Genomic DNA, 17155 nt, shown 5'->3' on the forward strand with positions numbered 1-17155 from the left:
AATTCTGCTGTCTACCAAGAGATCCTGAAGGAGAATGTCCGACCATCTGTTCGTGTACTCAAGCTGAAACAAACTTGGGTTCTGCAGCAGGACAATGATCCTAAACACACCAGCAAGTCCACCACCGAATGGCTGAAGAAAAACAAAATGAAGACTTTGGAGTGGCCTAGCCAAAGTCCTGACCTGAATCCTATTGAGATGTTGTGGTATGACCTTAAAAAGGCCGTTCATGCTCGAAAACCCTCTAATGTAACTGAATTAGGACAATTCTGCAAAGATGAGTCGGCCAAAATTCCTCCAGGACGCTGTAAAAGCCTCATTGCACGTTATCGCAAACGCTTGGTTGCAGTTGTTGCTGCTAAGGGTGGCCCAACCAGTTATTAGGTTTAGGGGGCAATCACTTTTTCACACAGGGCCATGATGGTTTGGATTTTTTTTCACCTTTAATAATAAACACCTTCATTTACAAATTGCATTTTGTGTTTACTTGTGTTGTCCTTGACTATTGTTTAAATTGGTTTGATGTTCCGAAACACTTAAGTGTGACAAACATGCAAAGGAACAGGAAATGAGGAAGGGGGCAAACACTTTTTCACACCACTGTACATAATAATACCACCAACATAGTACATTTCACGTACAAGCTTACCCCAGATAGTCTATTACTTGGAAAGAAGGAAGCTTGAAATTGATTTGCCATCATTAAACCTTGCAGTGCTTCTTCTTTTGAAGTAATAGACTATATGGGGTAAGCTTGTAAGTGACATGTCCTAAATGTACTATGTTGGTGGTATTATTATGTATAGTTATGTTATATGTTGATAGAATGGCATAACTCGCAATGGACAAATATATCTCCTGAAGAAGCCCAAGAGGGCGAAACATGTCAGGACCTTGCCTAAACCATGCCGAATAGGAACTGTATGGGATGATTTTCCAAATGTTAATACATTGACCAATTTGTATTGTACTTTTTTTTTTGGACTGAGGTTGAGAACTACTGCTATGTGCAGAACCCCTCCAGGTGGCCATATTGCATTTTAGAGCAAATTAAAGCGCGCAGATGAAAACGGAAAGGTCATTTTTAATTAGATTCAATTACAATAGGACTTGTGTAGCAATTATATATGCTATATAATTTTTTTTCATTTGATATGTTTTCCCCCATTAAAGTGGAGTTTCCCTTTAACATACCACCTTCTCTTAGGAGGACATGTCTCCACCTCCAGGGCTTTATGCTGACATACCCTGTTTCCCCTGAAAATAAGACCTAGCGTGATTGTCGGTGATGGCTGCAATATAAGCTCTACCTTGTTTCCCCCGAAAATAAGCCCTACCCTGAAAATAAGACCTACAAGGACTTTAACTAGGGCTTATTTGGGGGGGGGGGGCTAGGGCTTATATTGCAGCCATCACCAACAATCACGCTAGGTCTTATTTTCGGGGAAACAGGGTAGCTGGGTAATGGCCACACCCCTCATCATAGACTTGTAGTGCAGAGGAATACGGGGGGGGGGGGGGGTGTCTGACCGGGTCTATTAGATTGCATAGTACACCAGGCAAGGTGGTCAAACGCTGGTGCTACTTGGACTGAGCAGTCATATATATATAAGCACATGGCACAACTGCTATAGTCAGAAAGTGGGAATAAGACTATTAATCACTTGCTTACTGGGCACTTAAACCCCCCTCAGTCCCAGACCAATTTTCAGCTTTCAGCGCTGATGCACTTTGAATGACAATTGCGCGGTCATACAACACTGTACCCAAATGAAATTTTTATCATTTTTTTTCCCACAAATAGAGCTTTCTTTTGGTGGTATTTAATTACAGCTGGGAGTTTTATTTTTTGCTAAACAAACAAAAAAGATGCAAAAAAAAAATAAAATCATGTTTAATAGTTTGTTATAAAATTTTGCAAACAGGTCATTTTTCTCCTTCATTGAAGTGCGCTGATGAGGCGGCACTGATAGGCTGCACTGGTGGGCACTGATAGGCATAGTTAAGGCGGCACTAATAGGCACAGATAAGGCGGCATCGATGGGCACAGATAAGGCGGCACTGATGGGCAAAGACGGGCACAGATAAGATGGCACGGATGGGTGGCACTAAGGGGCACTGATAGGTACCACTGATAGATGGGACTGATGGGCACTGATAGGTGGCACTGATGGGTGGCACTGCTGGGCACGGATATGTGGCACTGGGGTGCAGCACCTTTGTTGAGGCAGACTGTGGGCACTGCTGAGTGGCACTGTGGGCACTGCTGAGTGGCACTGTGGGCACTGCTGGGTGGCACTTATTGATTCCTGAGGGGGGCAGGTGGTCACTGGTAAGCTGGCCCTGATCGGGACTGATGTCCCGATCACAGCCGCCGGTGATCGGCTTTTTTTTTTTTCTCCTCGCGCCGTCAGCGCGAGGAGGAATAATAGCTGATTACCGGCTCCGTTATATCACATGATCAGCTGTCATTGGCTGACAGCTGATCACGTGATAAGGGGTCGGGATCGACCCCTTGCACGGATCGGTGATCAGGCGAGTCTCGTAGACTCGCCGATCACAGAGCGCGCCGCGCACCCCTCAGGCCGCTCGTGCACGGGACTACGTCAATAGACGTAGTCCCGGAAAAGGAGATCCGCGCTGTAGCCGCCATTCGGCTATAGCGCGGGTCTCAAGTGGTTAAAAATCGAGGCTGTTAGTACAGTGTATGGTTTGCTGCATATCTATTTTGGTGACTTCAACTGGGCTTTAAGGAACTTCGATAAAGTGCTTCTAGAAGCGTCGTTGGAGAGATGTTTGACCCTTGGGCTCCTGTCTTTATGATTATTATACTACAAAGCAGAGGCAGGTGCATACTTATTTTAGTGGTGACTTTCTGTATTATAGTGCAGATCAGGTACCGCATTAGTTATCAGTGGCTATGTTCTGATCTCCATTTCTTATTCCAGGTTAGTGGCTTGGAAAGTAATTAAGGGTTAACTCCAATTTTGTGGGGGGGGGGGGGGGGGAATAGCCAAAAAAATAAATAAAATGAACATAGTGTATATGATTGCTATACAACTCATCATAGGCGTGCGCACAGGGTTTGCCAGGTGTGCCTGGGCCCACCCTAACCACCCTGTGCAGCGCAGATTCACCATACTTCTGCCCAGGCTTCCCCCTCAGCACTGCCGGCTTCCTTCCTCTTTTCTCCCGCCGGCTGCTGCTGCTGTGGGCACACACAGGGGTATGTATTATAATGAGTGGGGTAAGGGGCATGTAAAATATGTAATTTACCGGCCCCTTCCTTTTCTGAATGAACACAGTGAGCGGTCGGTACTGTGTGTTTGTCTTTGGAGTGTACACCCTAATGCAATAGGCTGCGCGCACCTATGCAAGTCGTATTGTAATTGAATGTTATGAAAAATTACCTTTCCATTTCAATCTACAGTCGTAATTTTCTCTAAAATGCAAAATGGCAACCTGGAGGCGTGTCCCCCCCCCCCACTCATAAATGTAATTTCCTGCTTGTGCAATTGGCTCACTGATTTGCCCAGAAGTCTCCCCTAAGTCAGATTTTTGGTATCCCTTGCAGTCACTTTTGGTGAGATACTCCGAAAGGAAAAGGCATGCACACCTTGCTTCTTTGCTCAGAGCCCTGCAGGTGCAGCAGCTGATTGATAATTATAAAGTCACTCCCATTCACTTTCCACATGGACACGGAGAAACAAACCGCTAACTCTTCAGAATATCAAAAAGGGAGGAATCTGCAACAAAGTTTGGTAAAACCCCTGCAATGTACAGAGATCACCCAGAGGGAATTTATTATTTTTTTTTCAACAAAAGTGCAGTTAGCAAAGATCTTAAAATAATCCATGCCTGCAAAATAAGTCTGTAAATACCTTTCCTGCTGCCCGTGCCGCAGAACGCGGATGCTGAGAAATTTTCTACAGAAGCCCGAAAAGGGTAACCGAGATTGCGGGGAGTGTTAATTGCCTGGGCACGCCCCCCACCCAACGCACCTTCCCTGGCTCCTCCCTCTGACCTCCACATTGTACAGAATACAATCATGTGGAGCTCAGGAGGAACCATTGAAAGCTGCAGGGGGAGGGATCGGGAGAAACCATTGAGAGGGCTGCAGGGGACTGGGGAGATTGTCTCCTGTGTTGGTTTATTATGAACGGAGTTCGGCGAAGCAGGTGGCAGGAAATGTATTTTTGTTCCTTTCCGGGATAACTGAATTATAGGGACAAGGACACTTTGACTTATGGATTCCATGTCAGTGTGTGATCAAATTTGAAAATTCACTTACCCATCCAGCAGCCCCCCAACACCAAATTCTAAGGGTGACACATTCATGTTTCATAGAGTCTAGAGAAAATGTTAAAGCAATATTATATTTAAACACAAAATGAGTTTACCCCCCTCCACCATTCCAATTAACTAAATCCCCCAGATATCCCGGTGGGCCAGGACATGAATAACCCCCATTCTAATTAACTCATCCCCCTATCCTGGTGGGCCGGGACATGAATGAGTAACCCCCCCCTCCACCATTCTAATTAACTCACCCTGCCCCCTGGCTATCTTGGTGGGCCGGGACATGAATGAGTAACCCCCCCTCCACCATTCTAACTCACCCCACGTCCTGGTGGGCCGGGACATAAATGAGTAAACCCCCACCACTATTCTATATAACTCACCCCCCTGTCTTAGTGGGCCGGGACATGAATGAGTAACCCCCCCCCCCCACCATTCTAATTATATCACCCTGCCCCCTGGCTATCTTGGTGGGCCGGAACATGAATGAGTAAACCCCCTCCACTATTCAATATAACTCACTCGCCTGTCTTAGTGGGCCGGGACATGAATGAGTAAATCCCCTCCACCATTCTTATTAACTCATCCCACATCCTGGTGGGCCGGGACATAAATGAGTAAACCCCCACCACTATTCTATATAGCTCACCCCCCCTGTCTTAGTGGGCCGGGACATGAATGAGTAAACCCCCCCACCATTCTAATTATATCACCCCCCCTGTCCTAGTGGGCCGGGACATGAATGAGTAAACCCCCCCCCACCATTCTAATTATATCACCCACCTGTCCTGGTGGGCCGGGACATGAATGAGTAAACCCCCCCCCACCATTCTAATTATATCACCCACCTGTCCTGGTGGGCCGGGACATGAATGAGTAAACCCCCCCCCCACCATTCTAATTATATCACCCACCTGTCCTGGTGGGCCGGGACATGAATGAATAACCCCCCTCCCCCATTCTCATTAACTCACCCACCTATCCTGGTGGGCCGGGACATGAATGAGTAACCCCCCCCCCCCTCCACCAATTCTAATTAACTCGCCCACCTGTCCTGGTGGGCCGGGGCCACCCCAGTGTTTACTCATGGACGAGCGTTCGATGCAGTTGCATTTTAAAGCACTTTATTGCTTTAAGATACATTTCTTTGTTCAGGTTGTGCAGGTAATTCTGATGCTTGGAACGGGCAGTATTAGTACTCTGTAGTCCATACTTGATTGTACATACATTCTTTGTAAGATGTAATATTGATGGGAGAACAAAATGTATTTTTTGTCGTGATTTGTTTTTTCTATGTCATGTAATAAAGAAATAAGATTGTTCTCCTTTGTGTGCAATGGGATTTGTTCATTCTTTATCAAGATTTAGGGTTCGGGGAGACAGAAATGACGGCTCTTAAACTGTAATGGTGGCCATACACGAACACGGTTTAATTCTTTTTAAAGCTTAATTCCAGGTATGGGTATCTTTGTACAGTTAGTTTGGCCCAGCTTGGACCAATGTAAGCATTGCCAGATCTAAGAGGGTGCTGGGGCCCCCCCAGAGGTATATTTAAGTTGCGTCCCCCAGAGCTTCCCACACACAACCCCCCCCCCCACCCCCCTCCACACCTTACGCTGTACCCAGCCGTCTCCCATCCCTACACTGTACATACACAGCCTGAGCGCAGGCAGCAAGATCTCCTCCTCGCCTCTTCTGCACACTGCTGAAATCCCATTCTCTTTCACACAGCTACGATCTGTGTGTGGCTGGTGACTACAGCCACTCTGACCTGGAAATTTCACAGATCAGAAGTGCAACATAGTCACCAAGTACACACAGTGCAGATCATAGCTGTGTGAAAGAGAATTGGATTTCAGCTGTGTGCAGAAGAGCCGAGGAGGAGATCTTGCTGCCTGTACTCAGGCTGTGTATATACAGTGTAGGAATGGGAGCTATGCTGAGGGCCCTGCCAGACGCGACCCCCCTGCCCTCGGCCCTGCCGGACGCGACCCCCCTGCCCTCGGCCCTGCCGGACGCGACCCCCCTGCCCTCGGCCCTGCCGGACGCGACCCCCCTGCCCTCGGCCCTGCCGGACGCGACCCCCCTGCCCTCGGCCCTGCCGGACGCGACCCCCTGCCCTCGGCCCTGCCGGACGCGACCCCCTGCCCTCGGCTCTGCCGGACGCGACCCGCTGCCCTCGGCCCTGCTGTTTTCCAGAACACTGCCTTAACAATTTCTGTGCACTTCTCTGCTGACCAACTGTACACTTCCCAGCTGACCCCTGTATGCTGTCTTAATAGCCCCGGTACACTGGCCAACAAACTGCTGATCCTATCCTCTGCCCTGCTGACACTATGTACTTTTCCCTGCTGGCTTCCCATCCTCTGCCCTGCCAGCAGCGAGCGCTGTCCTCTGCCCTGCCAGCAGCGAGCGCTGTCCTCTGCCCTGCCAGCAGCGAGCGCTGTCCTCTGCCCTGCCAGCAGCGAGCCCTCTCACTGTCACTGCTGATTCCCAGTACACTGCTTTACGAATTCCTGTGCACTCCCCTAAAAATGAATAGCTCTGGTACTCTGTCCCACTGATCTTATCTTCTGCCCTGCTGATCCCCCCCTGTACTTTTCGCTGCCGACCTCCCATCCTCTGCCCCCCTGACATTTTTTACTGCACCCCCACATCAGACAGGCTAGATCTGGCCCCAAGACCCCTTTCACACCACACCGCCCATAGCGTGGGTGGTAAAACTCCGCTATTTTTTGCGGCATTTTACCGCCCTGATTTGCGGCGCATTTCGGCCGCTAGCGGGTCGCTTTTACCCCCCGCTAGCAGCCGAGAAAGGGTTAAAACCGCCGGCAATACGCCGCAATAGCGGCACTTTGCCGGCGGTATTACAGCGCTGCCCCATTGCTTTCAATGGGGAGCAGCGGTAAACACACCGCTCCTTCACCGCTCCAAAGAAGCTGCTGGCAGGACTTTTCCCTGACGTCCTGCCAGCGCACCGCTGTAGTGTGAAAGCCCTCAAGCTTTCACACTACACACAATGGTGCAGCTTCTTTAGGGCGGTTTGCAGGCGCTATTTCTAACGCTATAGCGCCTGCAAAACGCCCTGGTGTGAAAGGGGTCTAACTATGTATGCGCCACACCTGGGAGATCCATTTGGAAGCTGGAAATCATTTTATTAGGCAAAGCTGCTGGCTTCTGGGTCTTGTGAGGAGGTTCTTTGCTCTTCATGGCCGCCATTCAGGGGAACACTTCACATTTTATCAATGTTTGCAAAGCATTCTCCAATTGAATGAGATGGGGGTGCAGAGTGTTCTCTGAATGATGCCTGTGCTGAGCAAGTGACATCCTGATATCCACAAACAGGGCAGACACGTGGCTCCAGGCCTGGAAGAAACCGGCAATCACTGTAGTAGCAGTGCCTACTACAGTCATTTTGTATCCAAGGTGGTTGACCAGGTATGGCTCATGCATACTAACATTGGTCCAAGCTACACCAATGTAACTATGTAAAAATATCCATACTTGGGATTCAGCTTTACGACCCTGATGAAGGGGGGTGGGGGAAATCTCTCCCTGAAACGCTTTGACTTTAAAACATTTAACCATTGGAGTAAACTGGTGTTTGGACTTGAAATTTACCAGGTGGAGCTTCAATTCCTAAATAGTCATCCTTATCACAACCCAAGGTAGTCATGGAAGCCCTACTACTACTGGGCATATTATGGTGGCACTTTGATTCCTAACTTCTCAAACAAGCAGGACATGGTAGCTATCACCTATGGCTGGTTTATTCAGATCTCTAGGACTGCTAGACCTAAAAAATGTAAAAAAAAAAAAAAATGGTTTGAAATGTGTAACATTTTTATTTCAAGCCAATTCACACCTTGCTATTAGTTATCTCTGGAGATATAATTTTGTCACAGCCATCTCTGTCAAGCATATCAGGTCCTGGTGAGAACTGCAGGCATGTAGGATATTGCAGGGGGATGCACCATGTTACAGCTCTGATCAGCCAACACAACCATTCCTAGATCTGTAGTCAAAGAATTCCAATTTAGATCAATATAACAGAATTGCATTTCAAAGGATTAGACTTTCCAGTGCAGATCCTTTATCTGCTCTCGCCCCTGCAGACTTCTTAAGACCCACATTAGTCTAATTTTAAGACAACGCTTTTCATCCTCTGCTGATTGAGTCACTCCAAGCCACCTCTAGGGGGCCCCCTTTTAAAATTAAAGTAGAACCATAACCTACCATTAAAAATGCGCTGCAACGGGTAATTAAAAGTACATCCACACTTACAGTTTTCTCTTCCGGCTCACAGATATTGGTTGAACCCAGGAGCGGATCCAGAGTCTAGTCTCGGGAGGGGCACTGCCAGAAAATACATTTTTTTTTGCAGGCAATTTATCGGGGAAATGGCTGGTGTTGGCGCTTCAATCATCACGGCACCATGGTTGTTATGGTGTCAGGACGATTGAAGTGCATTATTTCTATCATTACATTGTTATATAAAATTAAATAGTTCAACTCACCATAATGCAGAAACAGTGGGAGCCCTGAGCGTGTTACTTGACACGTCGCCTGCCACCAGATGCGGATTGTCACTTGCCACACGTTGCGGATTGTCACTTGCCACCAGATGCAGATTGTCTCTTGTCGCATCACCTGTCACATGTTGCGGATTGTCACTTGCCACGTCACCTGCCACTTGATTGTGTGAAAGGGGCCTAGGCTGCTTTCTCACTGAGGTGCTGCAGTTTACCCGCACCGTGGGTGCAGCGCAGTGCACCTGTGGCTTTTCTGCGGGTTAGCTGCACTTTATCATAGACTTCTATTATATCTAGCAGGTGTGGTGCACTTCCAGAAAGTGTACCAAACCCGCAGGTAATAACAGAAGTCTCTGGCTTGATGCAGTGTATCTGCGGATCAGTTTAGAAGCAGCCTGGTAACCACTGCAGAAGAGATATGCCCATATATACAATCTGATTTTAGAATATAATCTGACCTTTAGTAATAATCTTCCATTCAGGAATCTCCCTGGTTACAGGTACTGCAAGCTGTTGCTGTCCCAGGCAAGGTGCAATTGTGACAGGAGCTGGCGCAATACAGGAAGCATCAGCTAATGCGTTCCTCCACAGCTGTGTTCCATTTAGAACTCTGATGCTCGGGGGACGGCGGGTTGGAAACCCGTGATCTGGGCTTGTCGACCTGCCAACCCAGAACAGGAGACCGCGAGCCACATCAGAGGGCTCTGCGGGCCAGTGAGTTGGGCATCCCTGGCCTAGGCGATCTGAGCGGAAGTGGGAGCAGGTACTTGTCAAAACTAGGTACCTGCCCCCCCCCCTGTCTTTTTGGGTGAAGTTCTGCTTTAACGACTTCCCGCCCGCCATAAAGCAAAATGGTGGCTGGGAAATGGTTCAGTTATCCTGACTGGGTATCATATGACGTACAGCAGGATAAGCTGCAATCCCGCACCCACGGGGGCATGCAGAGCAGCGATTGGTGGTGTGGTGTGTCAGTCTGACACAGCGCATCTCCGACTGAGGTAAAGAGCCTATGACGTAGGCTCTTTACCACATAATCAGCTGTGTCCAATCACAGCTGATCACAGTGTAAACAGAAAAAGCTGTGCATTGGCTTTTCCTCTACGCGCAATGACAGATGCGAGTAGATGAGAGACGATCAGCTGCTCTCCTGACAGGGGGGGGGGGGGGGTTCTGCACTGATTATCAGTGCAGGCCCCCCCCAGGATGCCCACCAGGGATGCATACCCATGACCACCAGGTAAACCCACTAGAGCCCACCAGGTATGTCAATCAGTGCCCGTTAGTGATGCCCATCAGTGCCACCTATAAGTGCCCCCTATGAGTGCCCATCAGTGCTGCATATAAGTGCCACCTCATCAGTACTGCCTCATCAGTGAAGGAGAAAATGTACTTATTTACAACCTTTTGTAACAGAAACAAAGAAAAACTTTTATTTTATTCAAAATTTTTGGTCTTTTTTTATTCGTAGCGCAAAAAGTAAAAACCGCAGTGGTGCTCAAATACCACCAAAAGAAAACTTTATTTGTGGGGAAAAAATTATAAAAATTGTGTTTGGGAACAGCGTCACACCACCACGCAATTATCATTCAAAGTGTGAGAGCGCTGTAAGCTGAAAATTGGTCTGGGCAGGAAGGTGTATAAGTGCCCGATATTGAAGTGGTTAAAACAACCAATCAGAATGAATCTGTTAAAGAGTTCCAGGATGTTACACAACCCACTGAAGAATCAGAACTTGCCTGAAGAGAACACTCCAATAAACAAACACCGGCCACTTCTGAAAAGATAAATAATTCTCTTTATTAGGAGCTGCCTTTGGTTTTCTACATACAGAGCGAAGGTCAGATGCATACAAGAAAATAGGAAGTGACAACAGATTACCAACCAATAACAATGACATATAGAATGGGCAATACATTTCATCTTTGCCTCGTGAATGAAAAGTCTTATAAAGAAATCCATACTGACCAGATACCAGCTCTTATCCTTCAGACTGCTGGCCTGTAATGTTCCTTTTTTCCCCAAAGAGGAGCAGAGGGCTTTGTGTGGTCTGAGCCCTTACATGGAAGCAGTCACTATGAGATGAATGGCTGTTAAGGAAGGTGCCGTCACAGATCCCCTTTCATTCTAGAATGAGTAGAGGACTGTCTGTACGTGGACGCAGTTTTTCTTTACAGGGGGAACCTCTTTAAAATAAAATGACACTACACACAAAGCTGAAAATCCTGGCAGTACTTGTGAAGGGAGACCTATGGGTTCTGTGCTACGGTCTACAAACATTCGAACGCATTTATTTACCACCAAAGTGGAGGTGAAATCTCATACTAAAGCAGTTATTATAGGTACATTTTCAAATATTTACACTGAGAAGTTGTTTTATGGTAGACAAGAAAAGTTAAGGACTTATTATACAGACCACCTAAACTATACAGGACTGTGATGTCAAATGACACGGGAAATAACCAGGGTCTGAAACGGTTTAACATGGGAAGGGTCCATGCTCAATTATTACAAATTGCCAGTTCCAGAACCGGCATGCAATGTGCTCTTCACTGGAAACCTGCATGGCTTCTGGCAATCGTGCCACAGCAGCCTACGGAGATGGGCGGCTGTTCAAGGAAAGACAGTTTCCCTTTACATACAGGTCTGCAGGTCCAGGCTCGGTAACCTTCAGCTTCTGATTTCTAAGAAAATAAAAGGTCTTATCCCGGGGCTAATAATTCACACGATATATAGTAGAAAATACGTAATGTGTGATTCATAGACATGCATGTCATGACACGTCTTATTAAAAGAGAAGCACAATATGAGGAATAAAGGCACAATCGTTTTATGTTTAATACTTCAGAATGGGGCCTGTGTAGGATCATATGCAGGAACCCCAGCAATTACCTGCAAGTCTATTTTTTTTTTCCAAACAAATTGCCTTTGAAATACCGCTGAGCAAATACCGTGTGACATAAAATATTGCAACAACCACCATTTTATTCTCTATGGTCTCTGCTATATATATATATATATATATATATATATATATATATATATATATATATATATATATATATATATATATATACACACACACACACACACACACACACACACACACACACACACACATATATATTGGGGCTGTTACTGATTAAAACTTTCGTGTTCGATTAATCGTTTTTTTTTTTTTTTTAATCGATTAATCGACTAATTTCGATTAATTATAATGCACATACAGATCCAACTACTTTTAGCTGATCTCCTTGCATTGCAACTCTGCATTAGTCAGTGGTAAATGTGGTATACACTATATACCAGTGATGGCGAACCTTGGCACCCCAGATGTTTTGGAACTACATTTCCCATGATTCTTAACTACACTGCAGAGTGCAGGAGCATCATGGGAAATGTAGTTCCAAAACATCTGGGGTGCTGAGGTTCGCCATCACTGCTATATACAATCACCAGACACTAGTTAGTTTCCACAATCCATGACTTAGCTTCACAGTTCACACAAATACGTTTTCAATTCAAACTGTAGCACTGACGTAAGTAATTTTTTTTCCACAGTAGCGTGACAATCCCTCCACCTCCGGTCTAACTAATCACTCTCACCTTATGGCATGGACCCCTGTGCAAACAGGTGGTCATGCAAGCGGGTATCAAAAGGGTTAACACGGACCATAAACTTCTCTCACGTCTCCTTAGATCTCAGCAAGGACGCCGGGTCATGGGTAGAAAAGATCTACCGTATATGCCGGTGTATAAGACGAACGGGCATATAAGACGACCCCCTAATCTTACTGTTGTTTAAACATTTTTTCTTGTACTTACCGTATAAGACGACCCCCTTCCAAGGCTTCCGACGCTTGATATTCCGTCCTTCTTGCTGGAGCAGGAGCTGGCGTCATATCCTTCTTCCTGCTTTTGCTGGAACCAATCACGGCGAGCGATGTATTCTATTAATGAATACAAAGCCTGCTTGGATTGGCAGAGGCTGTATCATCATCAGCCCGCGCCTCTCTGACTCTCAAAGCCAATTCGAGCAGGCTACAGAGTAGCCTGCTCGAATTGGCAGAGGTTGTTACTCCAATCCGAGCAGGCTCTGTATTCATTTGAATACATCGCTCGCTGGGATTGGCTCAGCGGTATATACTGTATGTAGCCGAAGCTAAATACAGTACTACCGAACCTTCAGCAGGCATCGGAGGGGCTGATCCGGCGTATAAGACGACCCCCGATTTTCGGCCAGTTTTTTTAAGTGTAAAAGGTCGTCTTATACGCCGGCAAATATGGTAAGTGCTCACCGCTTAAGTATAAGATTTCATTTTTGTTATTCAAACACAAACTACATAAAGAGGATAAAAACAGCATGTAAAGCTGACAATCGTGTAAGTTCCATAGGGCAGAAGCGGGTGACGTCATTCGTAGCTCCTCCCTGTACGCATTACGTTCAATCAGAACTTCGATGTCACCGGACTCCTCCCCCCTTCCCTTCATTAGCAGACGGAGGCACTTGGTGAAGGGGAGAGGAGTCCAGTGACGTCGATGTCCGTGACGTCACCGGATCTCAAACGGAACTCCCTGAAGCTGGCGGAGAGGTGAGTACCGATCAAAAGAATTTTGATCGATCAAAAAATTTAATCGAGGAATTATTTTTAATCTCCACAGCCCATTATATATATATATATATATATATATATATATATATATATATATATATATATATATATATATATATATATATATATATATATATATACACATATATACACACACACATACATATACATACACACACAGTGATACCTCAGTTGGCGAGTAATGTGGTATGCGAGCGTTTTGCAGGACGAGCTATATTTAAAAAGGAAACCTGACTTGATATGCGAGCACCGTCTTGCAAGACAAGCAGGACTCAAGCTGCTGGTGTATATATATTATCGTATGTGGCCAGTGGTCCCGGCTCTACTCGGAGACACTCCCAGCTGGGTGGGGTGGGCGCAACGTGTGTCGGAGCACCCCAAAAGTGTCAGCAGTTCCAGAGTGTCTCCGAGTTCTCTAGGAAGCACTGGGAGCCACTAGCTCCCCCCGCACCTCTGGCCACATACAGTACTGCATACGCCAGCAGTGGTTGTGGAACGAATCATCTGAGTTTCCATTATTTCTTATGGGGAAAATCCCTTTGATATATGAGTGCTTTGGATTACAAGCATGTTTCTGGAACGAATTATGCTCGTAATCCAGGATTTTACTAATTATATAAACTCCAGCAATTATCTGAGTGATTGGCCATGGATGCAACCAGTCAATGTCCACAGCCAATCACTTGCAAGTATTCATTCCACAAGGGTAGGCGCCATTGGCCGTAGCAGCTGTCAGCCTCCCATTGATCAAGCATGCATGGAGGCTTAATCACCAATAATAAGGCACTTTTACTATATAAAATGGATATTTTTTCCAGTTTATACCCACTGACTGAAGACACGACAAAGCCCGGCTAATTCCTTTGTGATATATGGAGAGCAGCCCTGTGTTGTATTCCAAGACAAAAAGAGTTAAACGCTTGTGATGGAGGACAAAAAGATGCAGAACTGCAAAGTATTTGGTATAATCTATAAAGAACCCGCAAGTTGATCAGATTGAGTCACCTGAAGTTGGAGACCCCCTTCATGAAAATATGAGAAACCGCACTGAAATCGGCAGTCCATTCATATTTATTGCCTTTTAAAATACATTTTGTTGCCAAAAGAGTGGCAGCTTTCTGCGATTGGGAGCCAGTGGCATGAGCTCCTGATCGGGTGACTGGTGTGGAAACCAATCACAGCAATCAGGAGATCAAGAGGCCGCCTCCTCCCAGTGTCCACACCTACTAGAATGCACTGGTAGCAAGACTGGGGGACACTTATACATGGCTGCCTGTCCAATCAGCCTGCCAGCTATGGCAGGGCCAGCTCCAAGTACCTACTCCTGCCACTAAGCTCCACCTTCTTCAGAGGATCCTGATGTGATTTAAGGGGGGATTGTGATGGGGACCCTTATGTAAGAGGGACTCTGAGGTAAGGGGCACTTGGATAGGGACAGTGATGTAAGGGGGGATTCTGATGGTGACCCTGAAGTAAGGGGGATGAGGGAGTCTGATGGGGATCCTGAAGTAAGGGTGGGGGGGATTCTGATCGGACCCTGAAGGGGGGATTCTGATGGGGACCCTGAAGTAAGGGGGGATTTTGATGGGGGCCCTGATGTAAGGGGGGATCCTGATGTAAGGGGGGATCCTGATTGGGGCCCTGATGTAAGGGGGGATCCTGATTGGGGCCCTGATGTAAGCGGGGGGGGGGGGACGGACGGACTCTGATGGGGTCCCTGATGTAAGGGGGGAGGGGGAACGACAACTGATGGGGATACTACATTAGGGGTCCTAATATAAGGGGGGCTCTGTTGAGGGCCCTGATTTAAGAGGGACCCTGAAGTAAGGGAGTGGGGGGAATGCTTACTAAAACGCTTGCTAAAAGTAATACTCAAATTATTTATTTTATTAATCCATTTATAAAACTATTTTGTTCGACCCACAAATATTTTGTAAAATATACAATGTGGCCTTTGTAGTGAAAGGATTGGGGACCCGCCCCCCCCCCCCCCTCGCCTGTCCTGGCAGATCAGGAAGGAATTTCTCCCCCTATCGGAGTGAACTGGAGCTCTACAAACTTTTTTTATTCCTCTGTATAAACTGAGTTTAGGGTTCAGGTTTTCCATTAGTTCACTCATTGTTCTATCAGGTGAACTTAAAGCGGTTCTTCACCCTAAAGGGGAAGTTCCGCTAATCTGATCCCTCCGCCCCTCCGGTGCCACAATCGGCACCTTTCAGGGGGGAGGGGGGTGCAGTTACCTGGATAATCCAGGTATCTGCACCCACTTCCGGGCAGACCGCCGCAGACGCTCCACCCCCGTTGTGTTCTGGGAAACACACACGCTCGTCATCTGCCGCCGACATCGCTGGAACCTGGGACAGGTAAGTGTGATTTTATTAAAAGTCAGCAGCTGCAATATTAGTAGCTGCTGGCTTTTAATATTTTTTTTTTTTAGGTGCAGAACCGCTTTAATTAACGTGTGTCTTTTTATTAAATCTACCTATATAACCACGGCATGGCCTCCATTGTAAGCCTCCAAAAGTGCCTGTGTTGCCCCCAACAAAAAAAAAAAAAAATCGGCCTTTCATTCTTCCAAAACTGGATACAAAGAGAGAATTTGGCTGCTACAAACAGTACAGACAACAAAAGTTTTTAATCACATCTTCTATAGACACAAACCAAAAAAAAAAAAAAAAAAAAAATCACACAACACTACAGCTATCGGGAAGTAGAATGATTTTTGGTCTCAAAATGCATAGTACAATACGGTCAGCCGAGAATAGAAACAGAAATACCAAATTAAAGCGTTTTTTTCCCCACTTTTTTAGCCAAATTGGGATAACGCCTAATTTGTTACATGGCCTCATTCACATGCTATATTATATATATAAATATAAATCTATCTAAAAAAATGACAGCTTACCTATTTAAGATGTGCTACTCTGGTCCCTCCAGCAAGGGAAATCCTAGGTAGTTCTCTTTGTTTATGAGGGGGCTGAGCAGCTGTATTTGCTATAATTAACCCTGTCTGTACTGTACAGGACGATCTTCATTATCAATTGTTAATTAGATTTGAACACTGACTGTCCTAAAAAAAAAAAAAAAAAAAAAAAAAAAGGGGGGGGGGGTTAAAGGTGTGGAGACTAGGCTTCTTGCACTGTATGTTACTGAGGACAGGCTCACTCTAAAGCCTCATAAACACGATCAGACTTCGTACAAACTTTCCCGTGGATTTTTCTACAAAGGGCGTCGGCTGTGAACTTGTATTGCATACACACGGCAGGACTTTTTCAGCCAACTTTCACCAAATCACGTGGTTTTTCTGCTCTTTTACCGCCACCTTTGGTCAACTTATTGTATTGTTGTCGGATCTTTTGCATTGCTTCCAAGCATGCGCGTTTGTACTTTGTACAAAAGTCCTAAGGTTTTCTGTACACACGATTGGACTTTGCTCCATCTGACTTTTTGTTGCCGGGAAAAAGTTTGTCCGTTCGCACAGCCAACAAAAGTCAGATGAAAACCAAAAAGGTTTGTCCGATGGATCGTACACACGGTCGGATGTTGCCTTAAAACAGCCAATTTGCATGTTTGTTGTCAAAAAGTCCGATCGTGTGTACGGGCCTTAACATTGTTCAAAATTCCTTGCAGTCGGCCATTACGCCTCCTCCTGACAAACATCTAAAAAAAGGTAAGAAATTATTTTTACAATTT

General features: G+C 46.1%; 1 long non-coding RNA gene across 1 annotated transcript; it reads left to right on the plus strand.

Annotated features, from left to right (window-relative positions):
* The first annotated feature begins 609 nt into the window (after window positions 1-609).
* Window positions 610-3000, plus strand: LOC143934539 (uncharacterized). Its single transcript, XR_013263288.1, has 2 exons — window positions 610-2102; window positions 2162-3000. It is a non-coding gene; the product is annotated as an uncharacterized LOC143934539 (long non-coding RNA).
* The last annotated feature ends 14155 nt before the right edge of the window (window positions 3001-17155 follow it).

This window comes from Lithobates pipiens, unplaced genomic scaffold (assembly GCF_037356315.1).
Source record: "Lithobates pipiens isolate NorthernLeopardFrog02 unplaced genomic scaffold, aLitPip1_a1.2 Scaffold_27, whole genome shotgun sequence".
In the NCBI taxonomy this organism is placed as follows: domain Eukaryota; kingdom Metazoa; phylum Chordata; class Amphibia; order Anura; family Ranidae; genus Lithobates; species Lithobates pipiens.